This window comes from Psittacula echo (genome assembly GCF_963264785.1).
Source record: "Psittacula echo genome assembly, chromosome: 6".
Lineage (NCBI taxonomy): Eukaryota > Metazoa > Chordata > Aves > Psittaciformes > Psittacidae > Psittacula > Psittacula echo.
The window spans coordinates 54,151,605-54,168,922 of NC_137743.1; positions in this window are offsets into that span (position 1 = coordinate 54,151,605).

Genomic DNA, 17,318 nt, shown 5'->3' on the forward strand with positions numbered 1-17,318 from the left:
CTAATTTCTCATGAACAGTGCATCTTTTTGCACTGCTATAGGTTCTTTATCAGTCCACAAACTGTTAAGCACAAAATCATCACGGCAACATATAACTTTATGAAACTAAAAATATTAAACTAGGGAAAAAAATTATTTTGTTTCTTTTAAGTGATAACAGGATTTGCTGTAGCACAACTACTATCCTGGTGCTTAAAAAAAGCTTAGCTTTACATTGGGGTTAATGTATATTTCATTAGAAAATAATTGCTTCCTTGCACAAATGTCAGCTCGAAACTGAAGCTAAGTTATTTGCAGACAAAAAAAAAAAAAAAAAAAAAAAAAAAAGAGACAGTGCCACAGAAAAATTCGAGAGTATACAAAGAAAACAAACTCAGCCAAACATATTGGTTCTGACATGGGTGCAGAGGGAAAAACATACGACTATGCTGAACAAAAGATGCTGACTGGATTCTGACGTGTTACGAGTATAAAGAGAAAAACAGTTTGAAAGCAAGCTGTGTATTTTGTTGCACACATTCATACAGACCTCCTTCTGTATAGTAATTAATATTAAATGATATTACTGAAAATTAAGTGTCAGTCACAGGGAACATACTAGTACTATGAACTTCTCTCATCTACATACAGAACACAGTAGGCCAGATGTCCACTGGCATAGAGCAGTCAACTTCAGTTAAAGCAGCAGATATGTTTCTGGAGGGACAACAGAAATCAGTTCTCCCCTGAATTTGACAGAAGCCACTGTGACAGGAGGGAGTGCTCTTTGAACACTGCCAGAATCTCTAGCTTGCTCTCTGGACAGCCATACTGTTTGGAAACACCAATATACATGGAAGATATTCAGTGACTTTTTTAACTTTTAATGAGAATTATAGCTTTATTTAAATGGTTGTCCTTTTTTGAATAAACAAATAATTTTCTTCAAAACTGTTTTTGTGCAAATCTAACATCCTCTGAGGACTCTATTATCCAAGATGTTATTGCAGTACCTAAAACAAATGAAACATCAGCAATAAATACAGTCTTATTAATATTTTGACATTGATGTCTTTGATGTCTATTTAAACCAATTTATATTCCAGATAGAATTTGCAGATATTTCTATAATTTCTTATTGCTGTAATTCCAAATATTTAATGTAAATTAATTAATGTGAATTCTGCCATAGTATCAGCCAGATATATTATTTTCTTTTTTGAGACGTTAAATTGGGGCATCAAGACTAAGAAATATGACCAAAGCCAAATATCTCCCAAATTCCAGGCTAAACGTTCAATTGAGTAGAGGTTTTTTATATGATTTTGTATCTTTTTGAATGTAGGGCAGAAGATACCAAATTAAATGCTTAAACTCAAACTGTTTGGGTGTCAGACTTTTATTTCCACCATACATTACTTGTAATTCCTGGAAAAAACAAAATCTGTTTATACATATATTTATCAGGTTACATCATGCACAAATCCAGCAATTAGCCAAATTCCAAAATGTTCTATTCAAATATTTTAACATTATAATAATTAAAATAATTCATAATAAAATAAAGTCAGAATAGATTACATTAGTACAACTGTTATTAGTGCTCCACTTCAGTAAATGTACTATACACATAATCATGCTGCCGTTATGAACTTATCAAAAGTTACAGGAGACAAAGCAAATTTTTCTTTTTGATAATGAAAATTTCACAATTCTCTAAAGTTCCAGCAGTAATTGGAGTTGTATAACAAAGGTAAATACTACTTTCCTGAACTGCGTTTATATTTCACCATCAGCCATAATTTTTCAGAGTATGGTGATGTAGACAGTCAGTACCTCACCATACAGGGGGTAAGGGACAGCTGTGCCCTGCAGATGCAAGACAAAACTGCTAGATGGAGGAGCTAGAGATGTCTCCAGGGTACAATGTCAGAGAAACACTCTGCTTTCCTACACCCTTTAGGAGATGATTACAAAGAAATTGCAAGTTTGAGACTTCAGAGTGAAGCTAAGTCACTTCCACGTATGGAAATCCCCCTCAAGAGGAGACAGGAGATACTGGAACCACTGCCAATGCTTATGGAACTCTGCGGAAAATTGTAGGGTCCATACAATTGGCTCTGTTGACCCAATTAACAGAAAACAAGACCCTAGCACCCTTCCCTGAAAATAGCTGCTGAGAAGTCACTGCTGTTTGATTCCTTTCTTCAGGAGAGAACAATCTAGCCCAAAGTAATTATGTACCCTTACAGGCTTCTCTGGTCTAGTTAAAAACAAAAAATAATTTTCTTGCAATCCACTCTTTCATTTAGAGCACATAAACAATCATGCACTTGTGTGCAGCTATAGGGGAGTTGATACATATCTTAATTAAACAGGCATTTGCCACATATGAAGAGAAATCTTTACATGATATGCACACTTGGAAAATTTCCATAACATTTGTTAGACTTGATCTCTCATTTAGGGAATCCAGTCTCACTCACCTTAATTAAATCATAGGTCTCCTTCCAATTTCCTATTCTTTGTCTAGTTACTGTTTCTAATGCACTTCGCTACATTCAGTGCAAGATTCAATCTATAGATCCTACAATTTTCCCTAATGCCACTTATTTCATTTTTACCTTCTTTCTTTCAGTTTCTCCTTAGATTTTACTTTGTCCAGCAGAATACTAGTGATAACTGGTAAACCCAGAAGAACAGTCTGTTTCCAGTTTAAGAAATATGAGATTATAATGGGCCATTAAGCCATTTCATGTTCTCCATAAAGATACTGAAGCACTTCTGAAGCACTTCCCTATCCCTCTGGCCACTTCCTTCAAAACTCAGTTATCACTCTTAACCTGGGCACTTTGCCAGCTGATTCCTTAACTGGTTTTTTTGCCATGAGCTAAATGCTCTCTGAATGTTACATTTTCTCATGGGAAATTTGCATTAGTTGCCATCTCCCTAGAGAGCAGTTGGGGAAATAATTCATCGACATTTCTAAATATTCACCTCCTATCTAAAACAAAGATCTATTTGAAGTTTTCAGCTGCCATTATAATCAACTTTTTACTCCACAGATATGCTCTTACAATTTTTGTTAAATCACAGTTTTTCTTTTGGTTCCACTTCTTTAGGCTACTTCACTACAAAAAATTACAGGCTTTCTTGCCTTTGATTTTGTACAGTTCTTTTGCAGCCCTGAAAACTTTGTTTTCAGTATTATTCTCCTGCTATGTTTTGTGAAGTTGTTACCAGCTTTTTAAATAAGCCATATATTTTGTGACAGCATTTCTAGAATTTGTCTTAAATGTCCTAAACAAGGATTTAACCTTACTGTTTCACTTTTGGCTCCAGTTTACATTTTGATTTCATGTTAGCCATGGTTTCCTAAAATAGTTTAATTTTACTTAAAATGCTTGAAAACATTTAGTGTAGATAAATTCATTCCAGTTTTCAAAGCAAAATTCCTGTTGTATTTCAGAAAAATATAATGGTGTGACCATGCAGCTTTCCTGTGTGTGATATACTGCTGTATTTATAGTGTCTGCAGCCTGAAGAGGCTGGCATTTGCATTGTTTAGAGTAGGCTTTGTTTGTAAAGCAGCTGTCCAAGAAACAATGCACTGTAATCTGTTCTGCCCCACGTGCAGCCTGCTGTTCTGGAATCAAATGTTCTGATCAAATGAACCTCTTTATTAGAAACATGCTCCTATAGTTGCAACGTAGTGCTGTACTTGTTAGCGTGGGTCTTTACTGTGAATGTTGTGAATAGCTCTTGCAGTCTAATCTGATGGATGGCCAATATTGTGCTGTAAGCAAAGGCACTGACAATAAAACATATGGTTTTAAAACTTGTTTGTCCTGAGCTACTGTAAGCATTTTGTAACTTTTATTTGTCTTTAAACCCGTAGCTTCAGTTAAAACTAAGGAAATTTCTGTGTTTTTTTCTTTTTTTCCTTCTTATTAAGGAAATTAATTTCAGAAAGGGTTTTATGTTCTTTTTTTTCTTTTCTTCTCTTTTCTTTTCTCTTTTTTTTTGTAAAAACAGTTTTCCTTTTTGTAAAAACAGTTAAAACAAACCTTAAACTGAGATACAGGACTTTCTTTGGAATTCTACCTACTTGTAACAAGACTATTTGGCTTTTTGCATGGATGACATTGTTTGAGATACTTATATCCTGTTTATAATCCAGGGAAGAATTTCACTGTATGGATTAGAAAGGGAGGAAGCTAGTTTCATCTTTTAATCCAAATCAGTGAGAGTTCAAATTTAGTTTGCAAAGAAGTTGGACACCATTAATGTTTTCAGATTCTGCCTTGGTATTTTTCATTAGACTCTGTACTGATGTTTTTCATTAGAGTAGTATAAATGTTAAGTTGTTGCACTTTACCCAGATTTATGAGAATGTCACAGAGCTCAACTTTTTCCAATTAACATTCCAATTATATTTCTAGAAGTATTTTAGAAAGGCCATTTAGAAATGCTTTGACAGAAATTTGATGCACAGCTCACTACTACTGCAAATCACACTTAGAAAGAATTGCACCCGCTTTGAATCTTGAGTACTGATTTTGGATGAACAGTCACAATGGTTACCTTCCAGAAAATCCAAGCACAAATTGTCAATGTATGTTCTACCAGCTTTTTCTCTCTCTGACTGGAAAATACAGCTCAGCAGAAAGTGGCACCTATAAAATTGTACTCACACGCACTTCAACTACACAGCAATCTCCACTGATAGACTCTCCTTACACAGCTCATTTGAAGCCTTGATTGAAAATAATAAAGAACCAACATGCGTTAAATGCTTTAGAATATTCTATACCTTGTAATTTATGTTGGGCACTTAAATTTGTTCTGCTGACTATCATAGCTAATTATGTGTCTCAAGTTCAAGAGACAGTGGCACGCACCCTGAACTGCATCAGTGAATTACACTGAGCTATGCCTTTAGCTGTGTGCTGGTGCCATGTTATAGGACTTGGGCCCTGTATTGGGTTTGCATAGCAAGATTTTAGTATTGGGGGGTAAGGGAAGGTTACAGGGGTGGCTTCTGTGAGAGACTGACAGAAGCTTCACCCATGTCCGATGGAGCTGATGCCAGAGAGCTCCAAAATGGACCCACTGCTGGCCGAGACTGACCCCATCAGCAGCAGTGGTAGTGCCTCTGGGATAACATGGCTAGGAAAGGGAAAAGCTAGAGAGAGGAGTGAGAGTATGTGAGAGAAACAGCTCTGCAGACACCAGGGTCAGTGAAAAAGGAAGGGGAGGAGGTGCTCCAGGAGCTGGAGCCAGAGATTCCCCTGGCAGCCCATGGTGCAGCCTATGGTGAGGAAGGCTGTCCCTGCAACCCATGGAGGTTAGGGGAGCCAATCTCCACCTGCAGCCCATGGAGGACCCCACAGTGGAGTAGGGGGGATGCCGGAAGGAGGTTATAACCTTTGGGAAGCCTGCACTGGAGCAGGCTGCTGGAAAAGACCTACTCCACAGAGAGAGGAGCCCACACTGGAGCAGGTGTCAATTACTGTGACAGTTATTGATGAATGATCTCTTCCTGACCTTATCTCAATCCATGAACCTTTCATTCTATTTTCTCTCCCCTGTCCAGCTGAGGAGGGGAGTGAGAGAGTGGCTTTGGTGGGCACCTGGTGTCCAGCCCATGTCAACCCACCACAGTCCCCTAGCTCCAGCTGGAGAAAGTGGTCTGATAATTGGATGCCACGACAGAGTGCAGCAAAGGGACGATGGAAGTTGTGGCCCAAAGCTAAGGTAGAAGGAGTGCCTTGGCCTTGGGCTAGGAGTTACAGTGGCCTCACCTAAGGGGAGTGTGCCCCAATTGAGTTGACAGGCATAAGAGTTACAGGAGAAAGTAGCAAACTGTAGCATCAGGAAGGATGAATGGGGACAGCGACACGGTTTTAGGTCTTGCAAGAAGCCAATGATGCAAGGAAGAAGGAACGGCTGGAAACTGCTTGAATAAGTAGTGGTGACACCTCCCAAGACAGGCGAGGCTGGAAGCCTGTGATTTCTGGTAGCAAGGGAAATTCTCCCAACTCTGCCCTCATACCTGAATGCACAGGAATGGTGCAGTACTTGGCAGTTAATAGCTAAGGAAAGGAAAGGGAACAAATTTCATGAAGGGAGGCTTCAGAGACGTCTCAGTGTGAACTGAGCACAAGCAACTCCCTGTTTTCAACCATCACTTGAAACTCCAGATCCAGTATTCAACATTTTGCCAGATGCCCCTTTTTACATAGCTGTCACATTATTTATTTTATTCAGTTAGGAATTAAATTCCAAATATCCTGCATAATTTTACACAGTCTAATAGAATGATGCTGTTGTTCTTGGAACACCTGGCAAATCCTCCTTATATCCAGCTTCTTCCAGATACGAGTGTTTCCAGGCTTTCTCAACTGCTCAGCTGTGACTGCTTCACTTCCCTTATGAGTACTGATGGTAGATGCTGCCTGCAAAATTCACTGTATTTGCTGCCTTTGATACTTTCCATGTGTGCCTCTGATTATCACTTTTGCTTACAGCCTCATTTTTGTTTTGCTCTCATTTTTCAGCTAAGTGTGCTATTAACAAAAGCTTCTAATTCATGTCAAAGGATTTTAGCAAGTCTCCATGATTTACCTTAAAGCCAACACTTAACTGGAGTTGTACCAAATTACTGTAGGCCTTATATATAAATATATGCCTGACATGCCTGAATAATTTCCTCCTTTTGGAATTTATTCTTGGCTGGCATAAGTGAATCAATGCCACTGAAGATAATAGCACTATGCCAGTTTCCAAAAGCCAATTCTTTAATGGTGCATGAGTTAAAGATAATACAGCCATCTACTTAAAGCAACACAAACTACAGCATGATGTCCAGGACTGAGTATATTTTGTCTTATTCCACTATGAGCTGGGATTCATGTATCCTTTATGGGTCAGGTTCTTAAAATTTAATTTACTTACTTCATCTTACCTTATCACATTATATACATGGATCCAAGGAAGGATCTATTGTCATGCATTAATTTAAAGTCTGAATGGATGTACATATTACGTGACATAGAAATAACTCGCTTTGAAAGCAGTATGTATTTGAGGTCAAATGCCATTCACAAAGACTAGCTCCCTAAAGAGTTAAAAGATTATTCTATGGATCTCCCTACTAGAAGCATTTGAATATTTTCTATGATCAGCTATTTTATATCAATTTATTCATGACAAAATTTAAGAATACTTAAGAAGAAACTATCAAAATTAGTTTTAAAATAGATAATAACAGAGCAGGACAGAGTTGTTCACTGTATTTAAACTGAACCTATCAGTTTTACTGTGCGATCAAGAAAATGCATCTCCATGATATTGAATGTGACTGACAGCCTGAAAGCATTGCATTGTGTCCTCTAGGTTTTGCATCATGCCAGGATGGAACTTGTATCTTTTCCATTACTTTTGACCAACTTTTATCTTTATAATGACATAAAAGATAAGTGAACCTTTTTTCTCAGCCACTACTCTCATACTGTAAAGTAACACCTTAGGCATGACATTCTCCATGTCCTCTTGTGGCCTTAACTTCCACTAGCTATTTCACTGACTGCCACAGCTGTTGCAGGTCCTGCACCCTGAGACTGCTGTAGAAATTGGTAAGAGATCTGCCTGAAATTAATGGCAAAATTATTCTTTCATCTGAAGCTCCATATGGCAATATCCAAATGATTACCAAAAAGATAATTTATTAAAAATTATCTGCTTTTTCTCTCATTATTTGGTTTTCTTCAAGTTGAAACACCTTGCCTTGGTAGCCAAAAGTTATAGTCACAATCCATAAAGATATAATATCATGCAGGTAATTATACATTCTATAGAAACTAAGATTCACAAATGAACATAATTTGAATGAAGCAGTGGGCAGGCAAGGTATCTTTGATTAATCTATTTTTAGAAGTCTATGATGGATGTGTTATTTTTTGAATGTCAAAACTTTTTTATATTCAGGTGAAAATACATGCATATACAAGCAGCATTCATTATCTCTAGATAATCAGCACAGGAAAAGACCCTGAATGTCAAACTCAGCTATGATATTAAGACAGAAAGGCCCAAAGAATGTGCAAAACAAATCAGATAAGACAGATCATGACTGACACCTGGTTGTGCACTGGTGGGTATATATCTGAGCAGCAGACAAAAATATAATAGAAAAGCAGCAGGATGTAGAAAGAAATATAAAAACTTTATGCATTGTGCTAATAACAACAAATTGTCTTTCCAATACGGAGCCCAGAGAGAAATGGATCAACTCATCCATTATCCAAGCAACAGCCAGCCTAGTCTTCTCAAGAATACACCAACAATACCTGTACTGCTCCTGGTCTTCTTGAAGTACAGGCTTGCCACTTGTTTTAGTGCTTGCTAGGAACATTATGTCCTACAATCTGAATTAAACACTATTGCTAGTAATAATGACATAGGAAATTTATTGAAAATGCTTAGTAAAATATTCATAGAAACTGAAGTCCACTGCACTGCCAGTAGGAAAAAGATGTTAGGACAACTTCTTAACATCTAAAATAAAAGCTGCAGATACACTACAGAAATAAGTTTCAGCTTTGTATTTTTACAGGTTTGTATTTTAACCTGAAAAATCAAACAAAAGTCACAGCAATATTAATGTTTGTATGCTATTTCTAAAGGAATGCACTCTTGTAATCATTGAGATATAATTCTGATTGATTTATAATAGATTTAATAGTGAAGCAATAAAGTTTTATCTTTACTTACTGTAAATTTTTTACTTGCTGTACATTTTTTACTGTAAATTTTTACTTACTGACATTGCTCACTGTAAGTGTCAATCTCACAGTCCTTAAACAGGTATTGAAGAAGAAAATTACCATGTGATCAGCATTTGGCATGTGATATTAGGGATTTTGGGGTTCTGAGTGATGGAATTCATTTTTTACAAAGCTCTACATAGCCATGGGACAACATGAAGATTATAATTTACAAAAGGGATAAAGATAGGTATAAATATTTTTTTATGTAAAAAAAAACTCAACCCAAAACCATGATGAAAAATCTGAGGAATGCCTACAAATACTGTAGCACCTAACTGTAAATCTCCCAGAAGTTACAAGATCAATCAATGCTTATTTGTTCATGCTGTCCACGCTGTTTCTGTTACTGCGTTAAATAATCTTAGAACAAACGCACTTATACGACCATCTTTTTCATGTCTACAATGCAGGGAAATAAAGACTTAAGAAAGAAAAGAACACTGATCTTCTCATATTATCACATGCGAACAATAACCACAGACAGAATAAAATCCAAATGCATAATGCATGCTCATGCCACAGTAGAACATGAACAAAATCCAACAGTACAAATTCATTTACTACATGATGCTGCTTCATTATGCGCTAGCAAATGAAATTTCAAAAGCCATAAACTGGAACAATAGTTTACCCTGTTAAAACAAAACACAGAAACAAAACAAACAAACAAAACCCAAAAAAACCAAACACTAAAACAAAAAACAAACCACCAAACATAATAATGTTGATAAGGCTATTCTTTTCTCATACTCTACTAAAAGCTGTAAGAAGAGACATATTTAAGTCCTCCTCACAAACGGAGAAAAATAAACACTTGAATGAATGGATGAAGGGAGAGGAGAGAGAGATGAATCCCAGCAAATCACGTCAAAACCTTTAAAGAAGCATGAAATCTCATGGATACCAAGATAAATAAGGCTTACCTCAAACTCTATACAACCCTTGAGTGTCCTCCTCCATTAAAAAGCTAGATCTGGTTTCAAAAACATCATTTTGGAGAGAATGCAATAACACAGACACAAACAAAATAATACTGAGTAATGAGAACCTTCATAATTTTCAAATTGAACAAATTATGCACTTTGGCTTGCAGAAGTGTAAAGGTGATGATGTTAAAATCTAGTGTTGAAGATTTTTATACCAGGTGTCCCTGCCCATAGCAAAGGGGTTGGAATTAGATGATCTTTAAAGGTCCCTTCCAACCCAAACCATTTTATGATTCTATGACTGAAACTCTGAATGAGAGCTAAAATATGTGATCGGTGGGTTTTTTCCCTCATCAGACTAAACTCTGTAGTTTTAGAGAGGGTTAGCTGTGATCACAGTTTGAAGCATGCTATTTTGGTTTTGGTTACAGTCACAGTAAATATATGTTAAATAACTTAAAGCTGTTTAGAGATGTTAAAAATAGCTTCTACAGTTCTTTTAATTTCCTTCACATGATCACTTTCCCAGGATTTGGATGCATCTATTTTACAAAGCATTCCTTTGACCTAAAAGAAACTAATCCATGCATTCAGAAGAAATGTGATATAATAACTAGGAGATTCAGATCTTCCTCCTTTCATCTTTTAAATAGATGCTTAGGTTTCATTCCATGTATGTTATGGCACATAAGCTCACTCTGTATTTCCATGAGGTTAAGTGCAAGCAGACAGCAAAATATTAAATCTAGTTCTTTAACATGTTTAGTAAAAATTGCTGCTGTAGGAGAGTAGGCAAGATCTCAGTTCCCTTCTTCAGATAGGAATGACCAGTACAGCCTAAGGTTTTAATTAAAATTTGCCGTCAAATTTCATCTACAGCTTCTGAAGTAGACATGCAAGCACTGTCAGGACTGGTTACCAGAGCTTCATCTAAAATATAATACTTAAAAGAAAGTGATTTAAAGATTTCACATGATAAGAAATTTCCTTTTTTCCTTGGATATCTACTTCAGTGGTTACTCACTTTCACTTTTAAAATGTTGCATTGTTATTTCCTCTTTTCTACTTTAAATTTGATACCATGGGATCTTGTATTTCTGCCTTCTACGTTAACAAGTTCTTTAAAATCAAATCTCTTTTTCCTTCATAAATGTGCAGTTCTAGACCATGAGCAAGCTGCATACTGGTCCTATTAATCCCTTGAGTCTTATCTCAAAACGTATTTATATTTCTGTTCTAAGAAACCTTTTATGCAATTTGCTGTGTTATAAAAGAATTGATAGAATAATAAACATTATTCCTGTAGCAAACTCATCTTTGCTATTGTCCTGGTTTAAGCCCAAGCTGTAAATCAGAACCACGCAGTCTACTGCCCCCCCCCCCACCTTTCTTCCCTCCGCTTCTGGAGGGACGGGGAGGAGAATCAAAAGAATGCAGCTCCCACGGGTTGAGATAAAGACAGTCCAGCAACTAAGGCATAACACAAATCACCACTGCCGCCACCAACAATAACAACGACAAGAGAAATAACAAGGGAAGAGAATATGATACCGCCCGCCGGAAAAGACAGCCCGACCAAAAAGGGGACGTGCCCTTCCGGGTAGCTCCCAGTTACATCCCCTGGCATGACGTGCTGTGGTATGGAACACCTCCTTGGCCAGTTTGGGTCAGGTGTCCTGTCCCCGCTTCCTCCCGGCCCCTCCTCCTCCCTGGCAGAGCATGAGACTCACAAAGTCCTTGGTCAGTCTAAACATCAGTGTTATCAGTTTTTTGTTCCCAGGCCAAAAGTCAAAAACACAGTGCTGCAACAGCTACTAAGAAGGAGAAAAAAACCTGACTGCCACTGCTGAACCCAGGACAGTATCCACCCCTTGTTCCAAACCATTCACGTCATGCTCAGATCCCACATTTTCCATATACCCTCACTCTCATCTCGGTGCACTGTTAGCTTAGTGCACAGACCAATTCCTATAAAGCTACTGAGTCCATTCGGTTCATGATGTTGGGCTCCATCTCTCGGAACAGTCTTTCAGGGCAGAAGAAGCTGTGTGCAGTGTTGGATCGTTGCCTGCTGATGCTGATCATTCCTTTACTGTAGAACTCGTCCGGTTCTATCAAAGTTCATTCTCTGTTGGGATGATGGTCGGAGGGAAGTCAGGGCCAGTCGCTGGTGCCCTGCAGACTTCTAGTTGATGGCTATAGCAGGCAACAGTGTACAATTGAGTTCATTGTCTGTTTTCCCCTAAAATCAAATCCCCTTGAGGTACGCATCGGACTTCCCCATCTTCCCGCATTACCCACCAAGTATATCCAGGTCCCTGAGCAAAAGCTCACGTGACAAAACCCACGAGTGGGTTTGCCTTTACCTGAAGCAGGAATAACCCAGACTGTCGTCCCCAGCAAATTCTTCATGTGCACCACAGGAACTTTGTCCCCCTCTACAATATGTAAAAGTTCTGACTGGGCTGGGCCAGCCCTGTTGGCAGATCCTCTGGTGCTGACCAACCAGGTGGCCTTTGGTAAGTGTGTATCCCAATGCTTGAAAGTTCCCCCACCCATTGCTCTCAGTGTAGTTTTTAACAGCCCATTATACCGTTCGATTTTCCCAGAGGCTGGTGCATGGTAGGGGATGTGATATACCCACTCAATGCCATGCTCTTTGGCCCAAGTGTCTATAAGGTTATTCCGGAAATGAGTCCCATTATCTGATTCAATTCTTTCTGGGGTGCCCTGTCGCCACAAAATCTGGTTCTCAAGGCCCAGGATAGTGTTCCGGGCAGTGGCATGGGGCACAGCGTATGTTTCCTGCCATCCGGTGGTTGCTTCCACCATGGTAAGCACATGGCGCTTGCCGTGGCGGGTTGTTGGGAGTGTGATATAGTCAATTTGCATTGACCTCCCCATATTTATACTTCAGCCATCGTCCTCCATACCAAAGAGGCTTTAACCATTTGGCTTGTTTAATTGCAGCACATGTTTCACATTCATGAATAACCTGGGCAATAGTGTCCATTGTTAAGTCCACCCCTCGATCACAGGCCCATCTGTATGTTGCATCTCTGCCCTGATGACCTGAAGTGTTATGGGCCCACCAGGCCAAAAATAATTCACCTTTATGTTGCCAATCTAAGTCCATCTGAGCCACTTCAATCTTAGCAGCTTTGTCGACTTGTTGGTTGTTCTGGTGTTCCTCAGTGGCCCGACACTTGGGTACATGGGCGTCTACATGGCGTACCTTCACCACCAGGTTCTGCACCCGGGCAGCGATATCTTGCCACAGTGCAGCAGCCTAGATGGGTTTACCTCTGCGTTGCCAGTTGCTCTGCTTCCATTGCTGCAACCACCCCCACAGGGCATTTGCCACCATCCATGAGTCAGTATAGAGATAAAGTACTGGCCACTTTTCTCGTTCAGCAATGTCCAGGGCCAGCTGGATCGCTTTCACCTCGGCAAACTGACTCGATTCACCCTCTCCTTCAGCAGTTTCTGCCACTTGTCGTTGAGGACTCCATACGGCTGCCTTCCATCTCCGATGCTTTCCCACGATACGGCAGGACCCATCAGTAAACAAGGCATACTGCTTTTCACTTTCTGACAGTTTATTATATGGTGGGGCCTCATCAGCACGCATCACCTCCTCCTCTGGTGACATTCCAAAATCTTTGCCCTCTGGCCAGTCCATGATGACTTCTAGAATGCCTGGACGACTGGGATTTCCTATTCGAGCTCGTTGTGTAATTAGTGCAGCCCATTTACTCCATGTCGCATCGATTGCATGATGTGTAGAGGAGACACTGCCTTTGAACATCCAGCCCAGAACGGGCAACCTGGGTGCCAGGAGGAGCTGTGCTTCAGTGCCAATCACCTCCGAAGCAGCTCGAACCCCTTCATAGGCTGCCAGTATCTCTTTCTCAGTTGGGGTATAGCTGGCCTCAGATCCTTTGTATCCCCGACTCCAAAAGCCGAGGGGTCGACCTCGAGTCTCCCCTGGAGCTTTCTGCCAGAGGCTCCAGGTAGGACCATTCTCCCCAGCTGCGGTGTACAGTACATTTTTTACATCTGGCCCATTCCGGACTGGTCCAAGGGCTACTGCATGAACTATCTCACGTTTAATTTGCTCAAAGGCTTGTTGTTGCTCAGGGCCCCATTTAAAATCATTCTTCTTCCGGGTTACATGATAGAGAGAGCTTACAATCGAACTGTAATTTGGGATGTGCATTCTCCAGAACCCCACAGCACCCAAGAAAGCTTGTGTTTCTTTCTTATTAGTTGGTGGAGACATTGCTATTATTTTGTTGATCACATCTGTAGGGATCTGGCGACGTCCATCTTGCCATTTTATTCCCAAAAATTGAATCTCCTGTGCAGATCCCTTGACCTTACTCCGTTTTATGGCAAAACCAGCTTTCAGCAGGATTTGGATTATTTCCCTCCCTTTCTCAAAGACTTCTTCCGCTGTATCACCCCACACAATAATGTCATCAATGTACTGCAGGTGTTCTGGAGCTTGCCCCTGTTCCAGTGCATTCTGGATCAGTCCATGGCAGATGGTAGGGCTGTGTTTCCACCCCTGGGGCCGTCGGTTCCAAGTGTACTGGACGCCCCTCCAAGTAAAAGCAAACTGTGGCCTGCACTCTGCTGCCAAAGGAATTGAGAAGAATGCATTGGCAATATCAATCGTGGCATACCACTTGGCTGCCTTTGGCTCCAGTTCATACTGAAGTTCTAGCATGTCCAGTACGGCAGCACTCAATGGTGGTGTGACTTCATTCAGGCCACGATAGTCTACTGTTAGTCTCCACTCTCCGTTAGACTTTCGCACTGGCCATATGGGGCTATTAAAGGGTGAGCGGGTCCTGCTGATCACTCCCTGACTCTCCAGACTACGGATCAGTTTATGGATGGGAATCAGGGAGTCTCGGTTGGTGCGATACTGCTGCCGGTGCACTGTTGTGGTTGCGATTGGCACTTGTTGTTCTTCGACCTTCAGCAGCCCCACAACAGAGGGATCCTCTGAGAGACCAGGCAAGGTGGACAGCTGCTCATTTTCCTCAGTCTTCAAAGCAGCAATACTAAAAGCCCATCGGTACCCTTTTGGGTCTTTGAAGTACCCTCTCCTGAGGTAATCTATGCCGAGGATGCATGGAGCCTCTGGACCAGTCACAATGGGGTGCTTTTGCCATTTCCTTCCAGTCAGGCTGATCTCAGCCTCCAGTACAGTCAACTCTTGGGATCCTCCTGTCACTCCAGAGATATAGATGGGTTCCACCCCTTGACAGCTTGACGGCATCAGGGTACACTGTGCACCGGTATCTACGAGAGCTTTATACTTCTGTGGGACTGATGTGCCAGGCCATCTGACCCACACAGTCCAGTAAATCCGATTGTCCTCTACCTCCACCTGGCTGGAGGCAGGGTCCCTCTAACAGTCATCACAACGTTGGACACCTAAGTCGTGCTGAAAGGGATTATTCTTCGTTATCACAGGAGCTGGAGTAAAATCAGCTCTTCCGCTCCATCTGGGAACCTACTCACCAGAGACTGAAGCTGCAGCTCTCATGGGATGATTAGTCTTGACCCTTGTTCCTATTTTCACTTCATGCACCCGTTCCTCCAAAGCTGAAGTAGGTTTTCCATCCCACTTCGTCATGTCTTCTCCATGATCCCGCAGGTAAAACCATAGGGTGGCCCGTGGTGTTTGCCTTCTATATCTTCTGTCTCGAACAATAGGACGTCTTTTGTTAACAGCCAAGACGTGTGTTGGTACACATGAGGAGCTGGATAAATCAGATAGATCGTCCCTCAATTGTTTGACATCCTGGGACAGTTTTTCCACAGCTGAGATAATGGAAGGGGTGAGATTGTCTTCGAACTCTCGGAGTTTGTGAATCATTTCATCCACTGTTGGTGTTACTATGTCACCCCAGGTTACTGTTGCCAGTGAATGGGCATATGATGACGGTGCATTCCGTGTAAGTTTTCGCCACATGGGTCGTGTACATTCGACTTCATCTGGGTCTATGGGCATATCTCCATTATTCGGTTTGGTGTGATAGATCATCTCTACGATGGCTGATTCCCTCAGAGACTGGATGCCTTTGTCTAAAGTAGTCCACTTGGCCGAACGACTCGTAACATCATCCTTGTATGGAAACCTTTCTTTCACAGCTGCCAAGAGCCGCCTCCAAAGACTGAGGGACTTTTTCTCTCTTGCAATTGCTTTGTCAATTCCCCCTTCTCTAGCAAGTGATCCCAGCTGCTTGGCTTCCGTACCTCCTAGTTTGTGACCATCGGCCCCATTGTCCCAGCATCGGAGCAACCAGGTGATGATGTGCTCCCCTGGTTGACGGGTAAAATCTTTTCGCATATTCCGTAGCTCGGTTGAGGTCCGAGGTCGAGAAGTCACCTCTTCTTCTTCTTCTTCGTCATGGGATGATGACTCCTGATCAGATGGTGGCCTGGGTGGTGAATACATTGTTTCTTCATCTTGCTTCACCCTTCTTGCCTCTTTTTTGCTTTTTCTCTTGCGTATGGGGGCAATCGATATTGGTACGAATTGGTCCTCTGGTTTAGCTGCAGTCATTATCACTGTGCTTTGAGTAGCAACTGTACTTGTCGTTGGGGGTGGTGTAGCTGCTGTGGTTGGGGCTGCGGTAGCTTCGCTCTCTGTTGCAGTTGAAGTTTGAGTAGTGGCTGTACTTGTCGCTGGGGGTGGTGTAGCTGCTGTGGTTGGAGCTGGGGTAGCTTCGCTGTCTGTTGCAGTCAAAGTTTGAGTAGTGGCTGTACTTGTCGCTGGGGTAGCTGCACTGTCTGTTGCAGTCGAAGTTTGAGTAGTGGCTGTACTTGTCGCTGGGGGTGGTGTAGCTGCTGTGGCTGGGGCTGGGGTAGCTTCGCTGTCTGTTGCAGTCGAAGTTTGAGTAGTGGCTGTAGTTGTCGCTAGGGGTGGTGTAGCTGCTGTGCTCGGAGCTGGAGTAGCTGCGCTGTCTGTTGCTTTGCCCTCAGATCCAGGGACATTTCTTTCCTTTTGAAGGTGCTGGATAGTGTTGAACAAGGCCCGGTAAGCATAGGCCAAGCCCCAGCACATTGACATGATTTGTCCCTCTCTGGTATGACCAGGATGACAGCACACCTCATTTAAGTGTTTTACTAATTCTTCTGGATTTTGCAGTTGTTCGGTGGTGAAGTTCCAAAACACTGGAGGGGCCCACTGACCTAGATACTTGCCAATACTATCCCACACACCCTGCCACTCATGGCTGTCCAGCCTCGGGGAAAATCTCTCGGTCCCCCTATTTTGTCGTCTAACCCCAGACAAGGCCCAAACCCGACTCTGCTTAACTCTTGAGATCAGACGTAATGGTTGTGGACAAAACACACTCTGTATGCGTGCCAACATGGTGACCCCCATCACAATCAGCACACAGGTCTCAACAATATTAAAAGGCCACTCAAAAACTTCAAAACTCTCAAACGATGCTGTAAACGGTCTGGAAGGGGCACTGGGAGGGTAAAAGAATGTCTCCTTCATAGGTTGACCACCCAGGAAGGAGAAAAAAGATGTATAGTTGCTAAGCATTTGTAT